Source organism: Microtus pennsylvanicus, chromosome 10 (assembly GCF_037038515.1).
Source record: "Microtus pennsylvanicus isolate mMicPen1 chromosome 10, mMicPen1.hap1, whole genome shotgun sequence".
NCBI lineage: Eukaryota > Metazoa > Chordata > Mammalia > Rodentia > Cricetidae > Microtus > Microtus pennsylvanicus.
Window position 1 is genome coordinate 45,194,881 of NC_134588.1, and position 23,996 is coordinate 45,218,876.

General features: G+C 44.2%; 1 protein-coding gene across 1 annotated transcript in view; it reads right to left on the reverse strand.

Annotated features, from left to right (window-relative positions):
* C10H1orf21 (chromosome 10 C1orf21 homolog) overlaps positions 1-23,543 on the reverse strand; it is a 196,568-nt gene extending 173,025 nt beyond the window's left edge. Inside the window, exon 1 of the mRNA XM_075988221.1 lies at positions 23,153-23,543. The gene's annotated coding sequence lies outside the window, so the exon portion shown is untranslated. The remainder of the gene's footprint in view (positions 1-23,152) is intronic.
* Between the last annotated feature and the right edge of the window lie 453 nt (positions 23,544-23,996).

The following is a 23,996-nucleotide window of genomic DNA, read 5'->3' on the forward strand; positions in this document are numbered from 1 at the left end:
ACACTTGATTAAAAGAAAGAGAAAAAAAGTCAGGCATGGTGTGTCTACTTGTAACCCGGTGCTGAGGAGCGAGAGATAGAAGATCTCTAGTCTTCACTGGCCGACCAATCTACCCTACTGAAGGAGTCCTAGTCCAATTAGAGACCCTGTCTCAAAATCAAAGTTGGTAGTGCCTGAGGAACAGCACCGTAGGTTGATCTCCGGTGCGCACACACACATACACATGCTAAGCAAATAACATTTAGTAAGTGCCTAGGCATGGTTTATTTGATTCAGGCTCCTCCAAAGGGATGCTTACCTCGTGTCAGAGCATCTAAGCACCGAAATATGATCCAGATCTGAGTTCCTACGATACACCTTCGAGTATGCATTCCTCACCCAGGAAGCCCCATTGCAGGCCTGCAGTCCATTGCAAAGCAATGACCTAGCTTGGTTACTTCCTCAGTAAAGATTTGCTTTGTCTCACAGGGATGATGTTGAAATGTGGGGGGACAAAAATAAGCTAAATGGAAATCCAAAAACTGCCCAATAATATAGTCATCACAGAACCCATCACCTAGGAAGACAGGGGTAAATTACAAAACAAACCCATGTCCTTTGAGGTTCTATATGATGATGGACAGCTCTGACAAATAGTTTCTAAATATACAATCATCTTGCAAATTTATCAGCTTTATCATTAGCATAAGCAGAGCATCAAATAAGTTTAGTGTCTCACATTGGGGCTCGAAACTCAGCGAAGCAAACCAAGGGGACCAGAACTGAATTTTGGCTTATGACAGAAACGAAGACCCTTGAAGAAATACATAAAGCCAGCCCTCTTCAGTTATGCTGGACTAAGGGAATGACAGCGCTCACTTTCCACACCTAGTGTGAAAGCACCAAGAGGTGCTCAGCAGCTTACTGCAAAGAACAAATTAGCATCCTCACTCGTCATGAGTAAGAAGTATCCTCACATGTCAGTCATGAAAAAGGAGCATCCTCTATAGGCTCAGAGCAAGATTCTCAAAGCACATACACTTAGCAGCTAAATCCTGGAAACTAGACGGACCCTGGGATCTCGAATTTGATCATAAACTGTCCCTTAAGTCGAAAGATTCAAATTTAAACTAAAACACATTGTCAGTAGAATATAGAGAATCATTGAGAGATTTTCTCCAAACTGAAAATATTTCATTTACATTACCTATGCAGGGTTTGATGATTGCCCAAGAGAAGAGATTATTTGACAAGAGATTTCAAGAAAAGAAATATTTTTGGTAAATTAAACTTTCATTATGTCAGGTAAAATAAATTCAATGACTACATTAGAAAAAAATCTAAAACCTGATGACAAATTCTTGTTCAATACTATCATCATAAACCAGAAACAAGTTCTAGCTATGTAGAACCCACTGTAATTCATTTCAATTTGCAGAAATATGTCCACCTGGGAATGAATGGCTTCACTGTTGTTTCAACACTGCACAGCAACCCACAGTCCGGTCTACACTATGACAATTCAGCATCTTCAGGAGCTAGAGTGGAGGCCTAAAATCCTATTTTATCTATTCAAAAATCATTCTATAACTCGGGATAACCTTCCCAAGACGATTCCCAACCTCTTTAGTCATCTTCATCTATGCAATTATCTGCCGTTATCAAAATATTGCTTCCGATGCTGTGTTTCTTAGACAAATTATTCACAGATCTTTTAGCTTACCTAGCATTTTTCTATCTCACTGGCCATTTCAACAAACTCTGAAATGAGAAGAAACTTGCAGTTTATTTTTCTAGATACAAATCCCTTTTCCTAGATGATGTTGCTAAAAAGTATCGATTCCTCCCTTGGCCCAAGGTGGAGTTAAGAGATGAAAGCTCAACATTTGCCTGCATTTTAGGCCTTTAGTCTTTACTTTGGCTGAAGGCACAGGGCTGTCATTGTCCTTAACCCTTCCTCCCGAGTCACCTTAGATTCCAGGAACTTCAAAACCACCCAGGACAGACCACCCAGCAGATGAGAATAACTACCCATTGAAGAGGAGCTATATCCAGGAATGTCTCCTGGGAAGCACCTTACCACCTCAAGCAATAAAGCCTTCTTTACTATTAATAATTTTAATTATGTGTACGGAGGGCGATGGTGCACATGAGCACATGTGTCTGCAGAAGGCGTCAGGAGGCATCGGGTCTGGAGCTGGAGTCTCAACCAAACTCGGATCCCGGACAAGAGCAGTAAACACTCTTCCCCAGAACCAATAAGGACCTCTTTGATCACCATTCCAAACCAGAACTGAGAAAGCGATCAACCAGACCCCACATTGACTGGGACTGTTTATATACACAGATCTCTTGCCTATACCCCAGTTCTTTCTGTAAAGCACACATGGGAAGAGTGAGGATGGACTTGGGGGGTCAGTGGACCTTTTATTTGTTCCGTTTTACTGATGCAGTCACAATAAACAAATTTCTCTGCTCACCACTGCTCATCTCTTTAATTGCATACAGGGAAGAGGTGGCCAAGCCTAACCTGCTGGGGCTGCTGAAGAAAGAATTTTGCTATCAAAACTCTGTTACAGATGTTATTTTACATTTTTAGAGAAGTCTTATTTCAGCTCATATTGAAAAAATAAATTTCCCACCATCTCTATAACTTCTTCTCCACAGAGAATGTTTAATGTATCATTTTTATTTCTCATAAGCTTGCCAATTTTTCATCCTTTATCCCCATTCTGCTATATCTCTTTCCCTGGCTTTACACAAATTTATATAAATGTTTTGATTTTCTTTTGCCGGTAGCTACTCTGCTGCCCTGCTAGGGAAAATGGCATAAATAAGAGTAAAGCCAATGGCGGTATGGCAAGAATGTAGGATATTACTCAGTAACTCAGAGACACAGGGAATAAAACAAGTCCCTGGGGCTTCTGGAGTCACCACAACATTTAATTCAATTTGGTATATATCTGTCAAGCCCACTGTGAGCCTAGCATGGTGCAAGGTGAGAGATGAGCTACCCACATGGGTAGGGCATGTAGACCAAAGTCCTCACTCAGCAAGGAATTAATTATTGTTCTGTAAGGAGTTGGTAATTCATGACCAAGAGAATTCTAATACTTTGGCAAAGATCGCTTTCTTCTTCTTTCTGTTTGAATTTGCCAGGACCCATGAGGAAAAACCCTTCACGCTAGGACTCATGGGAGAAAACTTGCCTTTAGATCCCACTGGGCTCATTTTCTACAGATAGCCCCGCCTTCCCCTTGAGTCTGCAGAGGGCATCCCCACCCTCCAGGATCCCTGCTCTGTTTACATCCTCCCAGTACTGTGAAGTGATTTCTTCCTACAATAGGCAAAGATCAAAATCAAATCCAATATGAGAGGGACCTAAACATCAAAGAACAAAGAACAGGTGGTGGGGTGGGGTAGGGGATGCTCAGCTTCGACTCATCCTGACCAAGGAGAAAGCACAGCAAGATCCTATCAATTTTAGTCAACTTCAGGTTGAGATGTTCCCAAATTACAAAGGGATCTGTTTTGCAACTGAATAAAAATAAATGGAAAAACAAAATACAAAAATCGTGCTGAGCAAGAGATGGCATTGTTGAGGACTAAAGAAATGGTTCAGCAATTAAAAGGGCACACTGTTCTTGCAGAGGACAAACCCACCCCTGAACACACCCACACATAGAATTTAAAATAATAGTTAAATAAATAAATATAAAATAAAATGATATAATTTAAACTCCTAAAAGAGAGGAGAGAGTGTTGGGAACTATCCATGTCTCACCCTCATGCAGAAATAAGCCTAGGGAGTTTCCAGCAGAAAGAACGCCTCCGACATCCATGCCCACCAGGTCACCGTGAAAGCAGCAGAAGGCACAGACTTTCTTCTAAGATTTTTGAATGAGTATTGTCATCATTAGACAAAAGGCCTCTAATGTGTTATTTTTGTTATGCAGGAGACTTCATCAGATTGGGATGTAAGAGAAAGGACTACAAAATCTGACCAGTTACAACTGCTATTTCAAATGTCAGAGAATCCCCTAAGGGTGGTGGAGCCTTCAGCAGAACATGCTTTCTGTCCAGTTAGCCCTACCCGTGATTCTGTCCCCTTCTGAGCTCTTATCAGGGATTCCTTTCCTTAAGATATACAACAAGTTTTTAGTACCTCTTTGATAGCTAGGGTTTTTTTTTGTTAGTTTGTTTTTGTTGTTGTTTTGAAACAAGGTCTCTCTATATGGCAGTGGCAATTTCAGAACTCTCTGTGTAGATCAGGCGCACCACGAACTCACAGAGATCTGCCAACCTCTGTCTCCCAAGTGCTGGGACTAAAGGCGTGTACCACCATGCCAGGCAATAGCTAACATTTAATCTACAGCTCAATTTAACAAAGCCCCAGGTCCTAGCAAATGACCCAAAGACAATCCACTGTGGATTTGAATGAATAAATGAATGAATGAATGTCAAGGGAATAAGGCAGTGTTTTCCCACCGCTAGAAGGGGTTCTGCCACGGAGCTCACCTAGAAGCACAAACCTGAGCTCCGGGAGTTGCTACAGAATCAATTAACCCGGCTTTTGTGCTCACTCAGCTGCCCACCTAGTCAGTGAAAAGTAATGTTTCAGTTCAGGATTTATGTTTGATCTGCAGACACACCACCAACAAAAACAAGCCATTCCCCACTGTGATGTAATAATATTAACATTCACACACTTCCCAGTTTAATAGAGCAATTTGAATGTTTTACCAAGTGCACTGAGTCATCTACCTACTCAGCAAGGAGATGCTGAATTGCTACCATCTCTATTTAGTCTTCTCCTCTGGCGGCTAATCTTAGTATGATTGGTCTGCTGATCCTCCAAGAATCTGAGTTCTATCAGTCTTTTGAGCTAACAAAGTTACAGGCCAAGTTAATAAGATGTAAAAATGAGAAGCCAGATTCTCAGTGCTACCTAATGGTCCCCAAACTCTCTTCCTCTCCTGACAGCCAGTAACCCATCTGTCCAAGCAGTGCAAAAAATGGACCTTGCCTCTGCAAACTCTCCCTTCCATCACAACTCTTAGTGCAACCAATATACACATAACTCTCCACACACGCCACTCACATATACTATACGCACACCATACATACACATACACACACACTACACATATACACAGCACACACACACCACAGCACACACACACCACAGGTACACGCACACATACATACACATACCACAAACTCACACACCACACACATACACATACCACACACAATACTCTACACACACGCCACTCACATATACTATACGCACACCATACATACACATACACACACACTACACATATACACAGCACACACACAGCAAAGTAAACACACACCACAGGTACACGCACACATACATACACATACCACAAACTCACACTATACACACACCACACACATACACATACCACACACATCATACGCATGCACACACATACATACACACACCCCACAGGCACACATGCACACATATACACAATACACACACACACACATATATATACGCCACACACACAATTTCTTCACACTTGATAAAAGGAATAAAAAGATACCTATGTCAAATTTAACACTCATCTGGCAACCCAGTAGCCATGAATGGTTTTTCAGAAATCTCACAGACTGCCTTAAATGTTCTTGTCTGCCTTTCCTCATTCCCACAAAAGTCATGGTGCTTCAAAAGGAACAGCGAGTTATTAAAAACCACTTATTAAAGCTATCAAAGCAACCCAAGATGGTGTATTCTGTCTGAAAGGGAAACATGTCTGTGTATTTCTACATGCGCTTGCAGTGGGCTAGCAGATGCACACACTGCACGAAGTGGATGGAGTGGAGCCTGACATGGGACTCCTGGGGCTGGATTCAAAAGAAAGAAAATATTACCTAAGGGATGCTCTGAGATTTTCATGTTAAAAGCTACCCGATAAATGTATATCCATTCAGTTACAGGAAATACCATCTAAGTATATATTTAATTTTTCCCACTTACTTTAGACACATAAAATGTAATGACCAGAAAATTAGTTGCACACAAAGATTCAACTCTATGGAGAAATAGGGGCATAGGGACAAAGAAAGAGGAGAAAGACCCATTTACTGTGTCATATGCATCCAAAATTGGACCAAAGCCTCCGTGTTTCCCTTACTCCCCACACATGCAGCTGGCTCCTTGCGGCACCATGAAAAGAGGTCAGAACGAGGCTCAGGTCCTTCCTGAATAGCCCTTTAATGAAGCAAGCATTGGAAAAGGCATCCTGGACGTATTTCCTGTATTGTGGAGGTGTCTTCAGGCCACATGAAGGTGGGCAGTGCCAGCTCATCAAATCCTCTCCCCATTGTTACCTTCCTTGCCATTCAACAAGCAACCTGACCACACCTTCACGCAGAAATCATACTTCCCAACGAGCAATACTTGATCACACGGATCAGGGTTGATTTTCCTTCTCTGGCACTGACATTAACTCCTGGTCCTTGCTTGAATCCTTTGTTTGTGACATTTAAGATCCAAAAAGGGGGGGGGGGTCCCCAAATGGTGAGTGCATGACCTGACTGAAAAGTAGAAACCCGAGCTGCCATGCACTTCCTTCCCGTGTGTACACACGGTGCCTCTTTGGCCAATCACATGAGTCTGTTCAAGGAAAAATGTGGTTAGTTTTTAACTTGATTAATCATGGGGGTTTTTTTTAGGTGAAAAAGAAAATGTAGATTTCATTCTCACACATAGTATAAAACTATCATGTGAGATTCTCTCATGGGGTCGTGTGTTTCCTGATACTTGAACCTAAAGTGACTTGGCAAAGACGCAAATCAGTGAAAACGGGAGAAAGGTGTGGCTTGCCAGTCATTCTAGAAGCACTTCCTTAGTCATCAACAGACACACAAAGACCTACAGAGCAGAAGAGATGGTCAGCCACCATTTTCACTCCTACACCGACTTTCTCTTTTTGACTACAAAATGTCACTGCCTTCTGCTAGTGCTGGGGACTGAACCTGTGTATCCTATATGCTAATCAGGCACTCCACCACTGACCTACATCCCTAGCTCCCCCCAACACACACACACACTTTTACTTCCTTGGAGGAGCTAGCATATCACCTTCCAGGGAAAGAGGTCCAATGGCCATGGGGGCAGGAATCAACAGAGGAAAGGACAGCAGCTCCCAAGTAGTTCTCCTGTGCTTTCTACAGAATTTTTGGAAGTCATAATTTCTGAGTAAACCAGGTTCCCTAGCAACCAAATGCTCATTTGAATTTTTTTCCCCATCCTGCCACCCAGTCCCCCTTAGCTGCAGTTGCTGATGGAAATATCAGTAAAAAGGATGGAGGAGTAGACCTGGGAACTTGAGAAGATAACACATCTAATCTGTACCACCAAGCCTAAGGAAGAATTATCAGTGCTCTTTCTGCTTTATAAAAACTTCAATAGTGAAGACAAAAGATGAGGGAATGCATCTGAGTTACCATTATAAATCTGAATATGTAGGTCCTTTAAGAAGCAAGAAACCATCACAGGTGCTAAAATTTGACAAGCTGGAGAGAGACCCAGGTAGGGCTTGTACCTCCCAGGTTTGGAAGTTCACGGTAGCCCTGGGGACACAAACTAGGGATGGCTTCATCTTAAAGAACAAGAACTTGGACACAGAGACAGGTTTCCCACTGAATCAAATCCACTCGCACCAATGAATACATGGAAGTCAGAGTTAGGAAACAGCCACTTGGCAGTTCTGCCATGATGTCAAAATTCACTCGCTCTTACAAACAACTGCACCCAAGAGACTGGGGGATTTCACTGTCTAAAATTTCAGGAGGTAGGAATTTGGTCTTTCTGGGATGGTTCTCCATCAAACAAAAAGGAACAGGGGAGAAGCTGAAGCTCTCAACAAAAAGAAACAGCAGAAGTCAGAAGGCTCTGGAAGAGAAACTGAGACTGTGGATTTGGGGGCCAGATAAACCTGTGTTAAAAACTCCACCACGGACTTCCTGTGTGACTTCAGACTGATACCCTCTTGGGAATCCATTTATTAATCCGTAAAGGGAAGCCATGTCTAGTTTTCCATAGGGCTGCTTTCCAAGCTAACTGGCATATAACGTGCTTAGTAAGAGCTTGCTTTGAAAATTTGCTATTGTCAGGAAATTTGCTACTGCCTGCCTATAATCCCAGTCTTTGGGAGGTGGATTTATAGTTCAAGGCCAGACTCTGCTACATAGTGAATTTGAGACCAGCCTGAGGTAGATGAGAGGCTGACTAGTCAAGACAAAGAAAGGAAAAAAGAGGGGAAAGAAAGGGAGGGAAGGAGAGAGAGGAAGATTGTTCTCCCTTAATAAAGTTTTAAATGGTCATGATAATAACCTAATTAACTAGTGCATTTCCTTTTGCTTGGTGTGGAAGAACTGGCCAGTCTACATACACTGCACTGGGTGATAACAGTCGCTTGTGTGCACACACTATGTGAGAACATACACAGACACCAAACACAATTTTTTGCCTTCAGTTTTTCATTCAACTGAGACTTTATTGCTATGACATAAGAAACAAGAAGAGCCAAGGCTTCACACCTGCAGCCTCCCTCCAGCACACACGTACCGTGAGCTTTGCTTAGCCTCTGTGTCTATATTCAGGCCATGGCTGTTTGGCTCTTCTTTTGCAATGAAATAACCAAGAACGCATGTAGATTTTAAAGTATGAATGCAAATGAACATCTGTATGCCTATCTCTGGACCATGAAATTTCCACATGCCCTTTCCCAAGCACAACCAGTCCTCAGCCTGAAGAATCTATAGCCCTCACATTCTATCACCATCTCCTTGCTTCTTTGAATAGACGTTCCTACGAGCAAGTCTCTCATTAAACCAAAAGGTGCTTTACTGAACATTTTTGAATGTCAGATAAATAGAGCTCTACTATATTGCTGTCCCATCTTGCTTTCCCCCTCAGACACGATAACTTTAAAAGCAAGCAGGCTTGAGGGAAGGCAAGGCAGAAGGGTACCATGGGGTGATTTACCAATGTGTAGGTTATACTCGATTCTGTCTGTGCGAATGCAATCTGCCTTACTCAGTATACTGTAGGCAGATGCATTGGGCATCTCAGGAGTTCTGTATCCTGAACAGCACTGCTCTGGGCATCCTTGTACATGTTTAAGAGTTTCTCAGTGGGAAATCAGCCCGGCTCGTATAAAAACAACTGAAGTTTCTGCTCCCAGTCTTGCCACACAGTCTAGGGGGACCCCGTTCTGCTATCCTGATGGCTAAGGACATGATGTGTTCCAAGCCATCCTTCCACAGCCATTGCACCAATTTAGTATCACCAGTGCCATAAGCACGGCCCCTCTGTTTCATGTCTTTGCCCAACACTTGACATTAACAGATTTGCCAAGCATGAGATAGTATTGAACCATGAACGGTTTTAATATTAAAAGATATTCTACAACCACTATGATTAAACAGAAAGGTACTAGAGCATGAAGGGACAGAACTGAATAGAAACTGTAGAAATACAACTGATTATTTATGGAAATTAATTCTCTAATTGGGGCCTATCTAAATTCATTGAGCAAAATGGACTATTTTAAGCAGGGGCTTGCAATACCCAGATAAGCGTGCTGAAAGAAGAGGAAACTGGATTCAGTCTCCACACCATCCACTAAGATAAACTCAGAGTTGAAATGTTAATGAGGAAATCGCACAACTACTAAAAGACAATATAGGTGAATCTCTCTATGACCAGGCTCTCCAAAACAGCAGCTACTAACCACACAGGGCTACTGAGTACCTGGGAAGTGAATATTATTTGACTTACTCTTTACTAAATGAAATTTAAGTTCAAACACTCATACTTCATTCAGTGATTAGGAAATGCTTAGGTACACTTGGGACATGGTTATATGAAATTTCTCTTTTTTAACTGCAAATCTGTGAAACCTAAAGACAGGTAAGAACTTACAACGGAAGCTTAGTGCCCAAGTTGAGATATATTAAAACACTGGCATGAACAGATGCTTAGACGTTAAGGTCACTTACTGCTGTGGCAGAGATCCTAACTCAGTTCCTAGCACCAACATGGTGGCTAACAGCTGCCTGTAATTCCAGTTCCAGGGGCCGAACACTCCTGCTGCTCCCAGGGTGCATGTAAATACACATGCACACATACATCCACAAGATTCTTTTCAGTCTTGTTTCTTAAGTTAAAACATACAGAAATCATTAAAAATTTTAGTACGGGGGTGAATGTGATCAAAATACATTCTACATATGTATGAAATACAATGTAACATTATTTTTGAATATGCACTAATAAAAATTCAAATACCAATAACTTTTAAATATTGATTACCTAAGATAACATTTTTGAGTTAAAAATATATTATTACAATTAATTTCATCTATATATTTATGATAGCTACTAACAAATCATATGCATGGTATATTTTATATTATTATAAAGTATTACTCTAACACCTGGAAAATGAGGATAGTTTTTCCAAAGTATGACTCAAAAACACAAAGCAATAAAAAAGACAAAATTCATTTATATAATGAATAGTGCAATCAGTGAAAATGACAAATGGTAAACTCAAAAAAAGTTCATAAACATTAGGAATCATATCTCCAATATAACATACAGAGGGAAATATTAAGAGATGATTCATGGGCAGGAGGGACAATTGAGGCAGGATCACAAGAAGAGGTGTTCAAGCCAGCTCATTATAAGAAAGACACAAAGTGGGCTGGGATGAAGTCCAGCTGGGATAGTGTTCACCTAGAATTCATAAAGCCATGGGTTTGATCACCAGCACCACCCAAACTGGACATGATGGTGCAAGAGCACTTGGAAAGTGAAGAAAGATCAAAAGTTCAAGGCCATCCTCACATAAGAGGGGGGTACTGAATTACATTACGTATATAATCATCTCTCACTATTTAGATAACAAAAAATACTAAGGTTTCACAGTATATCTATGGTTACATGGGATATATAAACACTCCATACTTATATGTGGAAACTATGCATAGAAACTTCCAGAAATATGTAACTCATGTTTTAAATAACTTTACTTAATAATGTCGTCATTGCTTCATTTTAACCTTGTACTATGCCTAATTTATAAAGTAAGATTTATCAGAGGTATAGGGAAAAAATCCATTGGGGATCTTGTAGCATTTCTGAAGGCGACAGGGAAACTCTACTGAGCAAACGGCACGGTATTTATCCTTTGGCCCTGTGATGCTACTTCTTAGAACCTATCATAAAGAAAGGCCATGGAGAAAACTAGCAAACACTCAAAAGGCCGTTGTAGCCCCTGTACACTCAAGTCTTCTGCTTGATTTTCAACTAATTCTCCACCAACAAAAGCAAACAAGTTCCCACTACAATAAAGTGAAGACTAGAAGCAGCCATACATTCAGATGAGTAACCGGGATACTTTAACACAGCAGAGTCACAGTTGTAAGATGCTACAAAGTGTAAAAAGGAATGTATGGAACTACAGGAAGCTATTGTTTTTCTAAGAAGAAAAAGGTCAAAAGTTGTATTACTAAAATAATATAATAAATAAATATGCACTGAACATATACATATGTGCATATTAATTAGTGTCTTCCATACATACATATGTGTTTATATCCACATCTCAATAGGTATGTGCATATATATAAACCTTCATAATTCTGCCCATTGGAAAAAACAAGCAAGGTAGCAAGAAGTCTTAATATCCAGGCTTGGTGTGTAAATACCATTTCTCACTAATAAAGATCAAGGTAGGAAAAATGCAACATAAATCTGAAATACCTTGTTGAAACAGAACGCAATGAATCTGTCAATGACTTCCTACTCTTGTCAAGCAGATTCAGAAACCAACTTAAAGACTCTCCCACTGGAAAAAACGTAAAAAGAACTTCAAAAGAAATAGCCATCTGGAGGCTGAAGCAGGAAGATTGCCAATTGGAGGCCAGCCTGGTCTAAAATCAAGACCCTGTCAAGAAAAAAAATGTACAAAAATCAATAAATAATCACGGGGGTTTAAATACAAACTGCATTAAAACCCATGTGTTCATAATGGTATTTACATAAACAATACAATAAAAGTCTACACTGGTCTCGATTGGAGGATATTAGAAAAATCAACTCAATTATTTTGAACATTAATTAACAGAGGGAAGGAAACCAATTAATAATTGTACTAAATGACACATACCTCAAAGTAACCAAATGGTTGATATGTTTAATGAGAGAAAAGTTCCAGCTAGCAAGTTCAGATAAAAGGTGAGCAAGGGCAGATACAAGGCTATCCTGATTTTATAACCTGTTCTACAATGGCACTGACCCTCAGCAGCTTGAAGGGCCTGGGAATAATTCTACTGTGGAAGGAACAGGTTGACAACAGCAAAGCCCACCGAGTCATCCATTAGAGCTTGGATTAGTCTCAGTACCTCACTTACTACCCACCAGACCTCAGTCAAGGTCCTTTCTCTTAACTCCTCCCCCAAAGAAGAGGGTGTCTGTGACCACATGTACCGGGACGGGTACCACACTCCATGTGAGGAGCGACCAGTGTGCAGGAAAAACAGGAAAATGTGAAGACGAAACCAGGAGAGCCACAGAATGCAGAAACCTCACAGGACACGCTGCTGTCTCTTCAGCAAACAAGCTCAAGGGAAGAGAATGAGGAAGGGATGCAGATAAAGAGAGAGGAAACCTATCTACAAAAACAGACGCATCCCTCAGCTGTGAACATCGCTTGGATCCTGCGTGTCACAAAGGAAATCACTATAAAACAGAAAGAGGCAATCAAGAGAATCTGCTCTTGGGATAGCTGATAAAAAAAGACTTGCTGTTAAAACAAGTTTAGGCTTGATAGTATTATGGTTATATGAAAAAATGGTCCTTATCTTTTAGAAATTGTAACCCAGTAGGTCAAACAAGACGATAACCATGTGTGTAATTACGCTTCAAAAAGAAACACAGGTAGGGAGAACAGGCAGAGAAGAGGGCACCATTGGCGAGGAGTAAATTGTTAAAAACCTGACAATGGAGTCAGAGAAATTAATTCTGGTCTCGTAGCCACTATTTGTTACCCACAGACTTTGGTAAAGGTCCTAAGCACGATGTGTCTCCATTTTCCTATTTATAAAGTAGAAGGAAGGGTAAGTGCTACAGCTAGCTACTGCAAACACTGAAGAAGAGAATGTATACGATGCACTCTTACAGTACCTGAGCGCAGGGTAAATACTCAGTACGCATTAGCTTCAATTAATACAAGCAGTGCTGTTGTAAGTCAAGATCCCAAGCTAGAAGTGGAGGACGCTGAAGAGAGTGTGTAAATCAAACCCTTCCCGCTTTATGGGGATGCATTACCCACCTCTACCTCCCATCTCTCTGCAACCAGTCTCTCTGTAGGGACTGCAAACAGGAACATCAGACTCTTGGTGGCCTTCCCTACTTACACTACAAATCTTTAATGACATGGCTTCTCACCCTCCACTTCTGCAGAAAAGAGACAATGTTGCAACTGTGTGGTTAGCCGTAATGGCTATTCATCTGCAGGATGTATTTTTATCCTCTTACAAATCAATACACACACTAGGAAATTCAAAATGATTGAACATTGTGCTGTTTCATCCTCCTTCCAAAACACAGCTCCAATTTGTTACCCCCTCACCAGGTTCTGGCGTAAGTTACGCAGTGCTAAACTGAGATTTTTGAACAACAAACGAACACGAACTTTAAGCTTTGAATGAGGCATACCCTAGCACATAACCATGGCAAGTTGCCAGCGCTTTTGAAGAGTGAGGAAATACTTGATATTCTTCAATGAAGTAGATATTCCCAGCTCTCTTTAATAAGAGTCATCACAAATCCTGAGTAAAGTTCATACATCTTATTTTACTTCTTCATGCAAGAATTCTGACCAAACACCACCGCGGGATCTTTTCTTTCCCCTCTCTCGCCTAGTCTGCTTGCCTTTTTTGAGAACCTCCATTATGTAATTTTCTTCTCTGTCCTTTCTATCACACATCTTGAAGGCTGGAGTTTCCCAGAACCCAATGTTCTGTTTTCTCCCAGATGTTTTCCCATTTCTCATTACATATGAGAGGGCAATCTCCTACCAAATCTCAAAAGCACTACCACATTTCATCCATCCATCCATCCATCCATCCATCCATCCATCCATCCACATATCTACTCAACAAACATGTGCTGTACACCCTATGGAGAACTTTTTTAATAGGGAAGGATCAAAGAGATGCAATCTTGCCCTTGTGTTCTTTACACTTGGGTTGAGGAGTAGTATTAATGTTAATCCAAAAATCATAAAAATAAACATGCTGCTGCAATGCTGAGATGACATACAAGGGAGGAGTTGCATGGCATGGTAAGAAGGTAGAAGAGAGGGGTTTAGCCTTGCCGTGGAAATTACAAAATGATTCCCTAAGAAATGGTGACTGAGCTGAGAACAAACCTGTAATTCTATCCCAACTGCTCTTCTGAAAGCCAGGCCAGAGTTTCAGCTGCCTATTAGGCCTCTCCATCCAAGAGAACAGACATACCTAAAACAGTAGATTTTAAACTGACACAGTAACTTTTCCCCTCGATGCTTAGATTTTCATCTCAGAGAGCATGATCCATTCAGAAAATATTAGCAGTTATCCTTCATTTTCTTTCATCACCTGCTCTCCCCCCATTTTACTGGTTCCTTCTGATTCTGTTGTTTTTCATCCTTCTCCTAGACCTCTTCTCCAGGCTTAGGCATTAACTTAGCTCTCAGTACCCCTGATCAGGCTGGTATTAAAACCACAGTTCGTTAGTTCTCTCATTGTCCTTGTTAGTTTTTTCTCTACACTTACGAAATGACCATGCAGAAAAAGAAGTATCTTCCCTCTTTCAGAGACTCTCACTGCTGAGATGCTGGGTAAAAGTCCAAACTCTACAGTGAACTCTACGCAGTTCATCAGCCTCAGTTTCCAGGCCTCCATCACCTGGACAGAGCAGCCTCACAGATCCACAGCCTCATCACAGAAGCTCTTATGCCCACAGTGGCCTGCTTCATCTCCCCTGCTCCCTGACCTGTTTGTCCCAGAATGCCAGTCTCTGAACCGGCCTGAGAGTCAATGAATGAGGAGAGTGGGAAAAATTAAAACTGATCAAACTGTAACTTACTGTCCAACCTGAGACCTTTAGTGATGGGGGCTCAGATAGCCGTGCTGAGCCAGGGGTGTGAACCAAGACTGTTCCCGGGGAACATGGGTGTCCTGTGGGCCTATCTCCCAACTCCAGTGCTTTCTTATCTCAGCTCCCAAAGCAGCTTTAGGAATTCACCACAGAGCACATGTTCACGTGACAACTCTCCTGCTTGCCCAGGACCTACCCAAAACCAGGGCTGGGCCTCTGGGTCTCTGTAGCTCCAGCATCTCCCTGGTGCCAGGCACTGAGATGACACAAATCGTCATCAACAAAAGCAAATGTTTGTTCAATACATTACTGGAGCAAGTAAGAAAGATTAGTCGCCTTCACCTTGGCCAACTGCAACACTATCTTTCTCCATCCAGACTAGACTTCCTCATCTAGTTAAGAAAATTTTTAAATAGGAGCACCATTTCCATAAAAAAAAAATCCAAGCTTCACATCAATTGACAACTAGAGTTGTCAATTAACCAATAACTATTTATACAACACAATCAACTCTTCTGGCTTGGTAGGCAAGACAGGAGAGCATATAGCTGGAACCAAGAAATTACATAAATGATGATGGGCGGGGGATATAGTTCAGTGGTCGAAAGGCTTGTCTATAACATCCTGGGTTCCATTCGCTGCAATGAAAAAAATTATCTCACCTAAAACCAAAAGTAATAATAAAATATGTGCTACAGGAGTACATGAAAGGCAAAGAACGAACTAATTCTTAGAGAAGAGTGAATTCCTTAGAGCATGAAGGAGTTGAACTCAGACTTGAGACAGGGCTTCGGTCCCAAGAGAAACAGTTAAGAAGGAGGCCCAGGTCTAAGGAAGTCACAAAGGTAAGCAGATCTGCTTTGGGGGAGCTTTCTCAAAGTGCCACAAGTCTCTAGCATAGAAAACTGAGCATCTGAATCTTCAGGAGACATTAAACAACTCCAAGAGATTCCTAAATTGTGAATTCCTCCACCAAAGTACCTGTCCGGCATGCACAATGAGGTACATGTTGCTTATTCCCTTATAACCTTCCAATCCTAGCAACTGTTATGTGACTATCCCAGGAAATTACTTTTGCTAGAGCTTGCAGACAGAACTGAAGTCACCCCTTGGCATACAGGAAGCACTCTGCCTCAACTTACTCTACCCAGGGCCTTCTCATGAGGAGCCGTGTGAATCTAAGGCCCCTACCATGCTGGAGACAATGAATGCAGTTCTTTTTCTTAACAACGAAGTTCAAGGAGAGGCTGTCAGGAGAGCGGCTGAGATGTGCAGAGCGCCTCTCAGGCTGTTCTGAGACCCACTTCACTTTCCACTTACCTCTGAGAACAGGTACGAATATGTCCCCACATTCCAGGGAAACAATGTACTTCTCAGGCAGAAAAAGCCGTAAGTCAGCAGTGAAGTGGAATATATGGGTTTGATGAGGACCTCAAAACACCGCACTATTTGCCACCAACAAAGAAAGCAGAGAGTGAACAGAGAGGGAATCCTCACTGACACTGCCCATGGTCTCCCAGTCACCGTACTCTCTGTGTCAGAGCTAACTGTCAAGTCCAGCTTTCGTAAAAGGCCAGTCCTGCATTAACAGGTCAACGGCTTATGTGGCTCTGCTTTTTTTCCCCTGGGTATGAGAATCAAACCTAGGACCTCCGACCTGCTAGAAAGGTGCCTTCCCTACCACTGGGCTGTATTTCATTTCATTCACTGATGTTAGAGTCCTCACCCAAGCACCTTTCCCACAGCTCTAGTCTCCCCAATAAGCTCAACGTGGACCACAGACTTACAGGTGAAATCGACAATGGCAGGTCTTTGCTAGGAAGCCTTCGCTTGGCAGAAATGTGATAACCAGGGGCTTATCAAATGCTCATGGAGAACTGCCATGAGCTACCAATTATTATGACTACCAATTATAAAATCCCAACAAATGGGGGGAAGTATGGTTCAAGTTACAGCAATGTTTGTTTAGCCAAAAGAGAAGAAAAGATAAAGAAGATGAAATGAAATCACTCTACTTGTGATTAGCAAGGAGAATCTGGTATGTAACAAAGCCTTTGAACGGGACTATCACGGGAAGCTGTCAAATGCTTTCCAAGATTTGTTGATCAAATCTTTATAAATAACAATCGTCATCAGGATATTTCCTTTTGCTACTATCCCACAAAGGACCAAACTGCTAAGTGAAGTGACACACGCAAGCCATGCTCCAGTTGTTTTGAAATGGCCTAGGAGCCTTTCACGTCTACAATATAGCAGGGTGCAGTCAAACGTAAAAACAAGTTCCAAAGTTCCCGATGCTCGAATTCCACCTATCACATGAGGTATACAGTGTATGCCTGTCAGCTCCCAAATTCTGTAAACGCATCTGTAGAGATGGCGGGAGGCTGTCAGACAGGCAGAGGCAGGTATGTGCTGGAAGAGCTAAGGCTTGATGGGGGTGGGAGGGGGGTGAGGAGGTGTGGGGCGAAGTAGGACACCAGCAGAGGGGCCCTGAGGGCAGAGGGGAGGAGCTGGGTTTGGAAGCCCTTGGGCTGCAGGTGGGCCAGAGAAAGTGATTTCCTGGTTAAGAGACTAGTGCGCCCCATCCTCACAGGAACCTCTCTTGCAGGTGAGACAAAGTGGTGGGAGGGGCAGCCAGAGGGGGCTGGGGTGGACATCCATGAAATGGAAAAACACGGGAAAGCTCCAGGAAGAACAGGAAAGTGAAAGGGATATTTGGCAGAGAAACTGAAGGTAAGCATGGCCAGCCCAAGAGAACAGATTTCTGAGAGAACCCCGGGATGCTGGGAGCCTGAGTGAGATCACTGCACTGGGCAGGGCTCCATATTGCTTTTTTCCGGGTTATTCTGGAGGAAGCAGCTGTGGACCAAATACACTAGGAGTCGGGAGTGCTAGAGCTCTCCCGGGACCTCGCTACCAGGAGAGATGCCAGCATAGAAGCCCCTGATTGCTGCCACTGCAGTTGAGTGTCCAAGGCGACTACAGACATGAAAGGAAACTGCCAAGAGATGATAAACAGGAGGTATAGGTGTTGGCTGAGCTCCTCAGACAAAAGGGTGAAGATCACAGGAGAGGAGGATTCATCAGGTAAGGAAATGGTGGCTATTCCAAATGAAGATGACCCTAAGTTAGAGCTGCGGTTATCTGTTAAAGTATCCTGTTTTCCATATTTACTTCCCCATCAAATATGTTTCAAAAGCTCCACCCTGATACAGAATACACAATCTTAATAAACTATCACACAGATTTATTAAAAAACTATGTCTGCGTCTAATGTATTTCTCCAAGGTTTTAACACATTACAGACCTGAACTAATTAAGTTAATTCCTTTAGCTTGATTACTATCTGAGTGACTTCCAAGTGCAAAGTAGTAGTGCCCTGCCAGCTGCCACGGGGGTTTCTGAGATGAGACGACAGCCCTGCCTGCCAGCAGCCTGGTCAGGAGCTTGCGTGCAGATTAGGGAAGCTGTACTCTTTCCCAAGTGTAGGGAGCAGAGCAACTTACAACTGAGGGCATACATCTTTCCAGCTACACATTTATAGGAAAGTAAGGATCATATTAATAGCCAGTGACTGCAGACACTGCTATGCATTCATCTCCATGTTTATCCTGTCCTGGTTTACCCCCAAGCGCTCCTCTCATAATTGCATAACCGCAGCATGTCATGTTGTTTCTTACTGCAACTGTAACTTGTAAAATTAAACTTCAAAACTGAGACAGGCTGAATGATTGCCCACTTTAAAAATATGTATATGTATAATTTACACACCACTTCAGATAAGCTCTTGAATTATGAGCCCTGAAAGTCAAAACTGTCACCCTAAAATGCAGTTTTAGTATGACAGTTCTTCCTGCACAAAAGACCTATTCCTGTGTGTGCATGCTGGTGCATGCACACGCACACATGAAGTTTTCTAACCAGTATTTTGTACTGTCTGTTACAATCTACTTTTCAGATTTTATTGAGAACAATTTACTTTCCCCACACTATGAAGTGATGTTTAAAGAAGAATCATGAAATAGTTTAAAATTCACATATTTGCTAAAAAAATATTCGTAATATAAAAATGACTTTTTTTTTAATTTTCGAGACAGGGTTTCTCCGTAGCTTTTTTGGTTCCTATCCTGGAACTAGCTCTTGTAGACCAGGCTGGCCTCGAACTCACAGTGATCCGCCTGCCTCTGCCTCCCGAGTGCTGGGATTAAAGGCGTGCGCCACCACCGCCCGGCTAAAAATGACTTCTACTTGGGTCAGTGACATGGCTCATCGGATAAGAGTTCAAGCTATGAAACCTGACAACCTGAGTTTGAACCCTGGGGCCCACATGGTGCAGGAAGAAAACCGACTCCTGTAAGCTGTCCTCTATCCTCTGCACAAACATGGACGTGTGCTCACAAACACACAATAAACAGAAAGGTTACTGAAAATACTCTGCATACTAACGTAGAGCAGGATCAGAGAAACACCTGAACACCCACCATGTACACTGTGTGGGGGTCTTCGCACCTGGATCATCTCCCATAACCCTCCACTCACTGTGGGGTGGAGTCTCCCCTGTAATCATGTCCAAAACAGTATTTTTGAAAAGATATACTTTTTCATGAAACTAAGTCTAAACCCTCCATTATCAGAGTGGATTCTTATTTACTAGCTGTCTGGGTTGCTTTGCACAGTCAATAGGTTCCTGAAACGTTGAAGGCAAATGAACTTTTTTGTGGAAATCATTTTCATGTAAAATTGCATTGTAAGGACAAACGTGCCAAGCCTCCTCTCTGATTGGCAGCCAGCAGGGTGCTGCTCAGAGGGCCGGCTAAGGGGCTCCAGTTCATTCCCGAACACAGCCTCAACCTCACCACTCTCCTGAGTTCAGGGTCTCAGGGTTTAGCCACAAGGTGATCCAGAATTAAACAGTTTAAACCAGCACCCACAGCTGAAGACCTCAGCAACACAGCAGGGGGAGAAATACATTCAGGATACACAAAGCAATGCCACGCCCCCTCCATACTCAATTCTAACAAGCTGAAGGAAAACAAAGCACTGTATCTTAAGACAATGCAAGTGGAGCGTTTTTTTTGTTATTGTTGTTTTTTTGTTTTGTTAACTCACTTTCTTCTTCCACAGTGTCCGGCTAGAACTGCCTTGCTAGTCTCTCCTTCGAGTTACCTTCAAACTAGGGCTTGAAGAAAACTTCAAAGGATACAAAAGCCCAGGCGTTTATATCTAAATATACCTGCCACAAAAGGTGTTTATATGGTTACCAATTATAAAGATGTGTTCAAACGGAGCCCACTTAGGTTTCTCTGTATAAATCTCCCCCGCATCTCTCTGACTTAAGGGAAGCACAGGGACACTTAGCTTTTGACAACTTCGTTGATAAAGAGCATGCAGTAGAAGTGGTCAAACAAGAGCTTAGAGCAAGCCACTCAGACACAACATGGAGCAAAGCCTGCTCAGCGCCAAATCCAATACCGGACAAAAACACCTGCATCCTAGACATGGTACAAGTTGTGAACCATCTTCGTCCTCAGTGGCACGGTTGAGTCAGTCACAACAGGGACCCAATGAATGGAGTTCTTCATTCATCTCTTGAGACTCTTCAGGAGATTCAAGTCATTTCTTTTAAGTGTGTGGTGGTGGTGGTGGTGGTGGTGGTGGTGGTGGTGGTGATGGTGTGTATGTGTGTGAGAGAGAGAGTGGGTGGAAGGGAGGAGAGGGAGTGGGAAGGCAAGAGGGAGAACCCAAGCACATCTGAACGATAGAAGACAACCTCAGGGGTCATCTTCAGGAACTTTGACCCCCTCCTTTGAGACAAGATCTCATCAAACCACATTATACAGTGCCCTATCAGCTCCTAGGAATCCATACAAAATGATTACGGGAGGTAGGCTGGGGAAGAGTAAATTACTAGCCAAGAAAACAAAACTATCAGTTTTTGCTCAGCTTTGAGTGAAAACTTTTAGCCCTGAAGAAGGAAGCTGAGAACACTGAGATCCGTCTAGAATGAACTTTTTCCAGCTGGAGGATGTGGACACTCTACTGCCCACGTGGACAGAGGGCAAGTGGGGTTTAGGTTCTACACTAGAAGGGGTCTGCATGGAGAGAGTATTTCCACATGAGGTGAGAGCTAAGCGGCAGGGGTAACTCGGCCCTCCTGAGACAGTCTCCCCTCCAAGAGGTCCAGAGCACTTCTCCTCCTTGCTTTCCTAGTAGTGCGGCTCTCTGAACCTCTCTGAACCTCGTTCGCACAGCGCCAAACATTAGAAGAGATTACATTTCCATACTGCACTTCTGAGCCCCCAAGAGCTAATGCGAGCCTAGCTTCCAATGCCTTTAAATACGCCGGGTTGTTCAATCCCAGGAACCCTTCCTTCCTTGTAAGTAGGAAAACAAAAACAGATGATGGAGTCCAGATTAATTTCCAAATCCCATCAACTGGATTTCCAGCCAAACAACACAGCACATACTCAGGCGATCACATATGCCATCTGCAGAAGTATGAAAAAAGGGTAGAACCCCCCCCATCCCCACCCCCGAATCTACACCTTGGACTTAACCGAACCTTCTTAACTATCACCCAGTCCCTCCGCCCCTCCCCCCATACCTGAAGTACTCCAGGCCCACTCCACCCATGTCTGTTTCATCCTGGTACCTAATTCTACCAAACTCAGGATATTCTCCTTGGGCAGAAAGTAAGCCCATGGCCTTGAATTGGAAGGGTGCTCCTTATAACCATGTGTGCAACCAGCTCGACAGTTCCCCACGTTTCTAAAAGGGAAAAAAAAAGTCCTGCAGGAAATCTGTGGCCAGCCAGCCCCCTCCCAATGTCTGAGTCAGAGTAGAGCGTCTTCAGAGAGCTTCTGGCTGATCAGGGTGTATCACTTTCAGAGCTGCTCAGCAACTGAACTTATGGCTGTCTTCCAGCCACGCAGAACATAAGCTCTATTTTAAAACACTTTTCCCAACTCAGACGATGAAGGTATCTCATAGGTTGACAACTTCCTACTGGAAACAAATCACTTCCCTCTCAAACTGTGCTTGCTAGCTCTCAAGATTAATGCCTGTTCGGCTGTGCATATTGTTCTCTTTGGCCATGCAACTCCATTAGCGAGGAAAGGCACCCCCAAATTTCATCAGCAAGCCTGAGCCATTCATGGCCTTCAGAAGAGGAATGAATGGGCAATGAAAGCTCTTCGGCCTAGAGACTTCTCCCACACAAACATTAAATATGGGGGGATCTCTCTGGAGGGAGGGGGGCAGGGTGGATGATAAGGAAGGACATTAAGCAGCTGAGCAAAGGCAGCCCAGGAGCCGCCGCGGCACTTCTCGAACTGCCTGCAGAGGGGAGAAAAAGCTGCTCATGTAATATAACCAAGCACCCTCGGGCTGCCGCGCAAGGGCACGAATAATAAATACACCTAGGAAGGCAAACAGATATACAGAAAACAAGCCACCCCGAAAAGGTCAAAACTTCAGAAATCCCGGGGATCACATCACCCACATAAACGCACCACCAGTGGGAGCGAGAGAAGGGACTTGGAGACTTAGCAAAACATTCTAAATTTGGGTGGTTTTTTTTTCCTTCCCAGCTCCTGCTTGCAAAGTAACAGTGGCTACAGGCAAAGCTAGAGAAGAGCAGGAAGGCTGAGGGCGGCGCGGGGTGAGGGTGGGAAGGGAGGGGTGTCTCACACCAGCCACCCAGGCCTCGATGTGACGAAAGTCGTCAGCAGCCTTAACCGCATCCCAGTCCCTCTACCCAGCAAGCAAGATGCCCCCCCTGCAGCTCCCCCAGCCTGGCTCAGGTCCCTTGCAGCGTGCAGCCCCGGCAGCCCCGCAGCAGCAGAGGCAGCAGCAGCAGCCCAGCCCGGGCAGAGTGCCGGCAAACGCCAGGATCGCGGCTCCCATCTCTTCGGCAGACACCCCACAGGCCTCCCTCCTCGCCCACCCGGGATGCCCAGCGCGCCGGCGGTGGCTCCCGCTTACCTTGGGCGCTCGCGGGGGGGGGCTGAAGGTGGCAAGCCCCCCGCCCCCCGCCCCTGGCCTCCTCGCCCGTTCTCTTCGTCCCTCTTCCACGTCCTCCTCCTCCCCACAGTGTGGCCGGGGCTCCCCCTCCTCCCCGCCGCCTGGAGTAAAAGCAGAAAGCCCCAGAGCCGGGCCCGCGTGCGTGTGTGCGGGAAGGCGGCGTGCGGCCAGCTCTCCAGTCACTGAGCGCGGCGCGCCGCTCGCAACTAAAGTGTGAAAGAAGCGGTGACCGCGGCGGCCGCGCCACGGAACAGCCCCCCGGGAGTGGGCAGGGAGCGAGCGGGAGCTGGCCGACTCGAGCGAGGAGGGAGGGGACCTCCGCGCCCAGTCGCTCACTCGAGGGGCGGGGGCAGCCAGACACTCCCCCGCCGCCCGGCCCCTCCCCTCCCCGGCTCCCGCGCGCGTCCGGCTCTCCTCCCCCGGGGCGGAGCCTGCGGAGGGCGCGGGGCCGGGCGCGGCGATCCGGGAAGAGGGGCCTGGCGGCCGGGGCTGCGGGAAGGGAGGAGGGTAGGCAGGCTGGAGGATGTCTGTCTGCCTGTTTGTGTGCTGTAGGGAGAAGGGGAGCGAGGTGTGTGTGTGTGTGTGTGTGTGTGTGTGTGTGTGTGTGTGTGTGTGTGTGTGTGTGTGTGTGTGTGTGTGTGTGTGTTGCAGGAAGGGAGGACTGCATGTCTCTGTGGCGCGTGTGGGTGCAGCGGGAGGGTAGTGTGTGTGTGTGTGTGTTCAGCGGGAGGGTAGTGTGTGTGTGTGGTGTGTGTGCGTGTATAGCATGGAGGGCGAGGTGTGTCTGTCTGTGTGATTTCGCGCA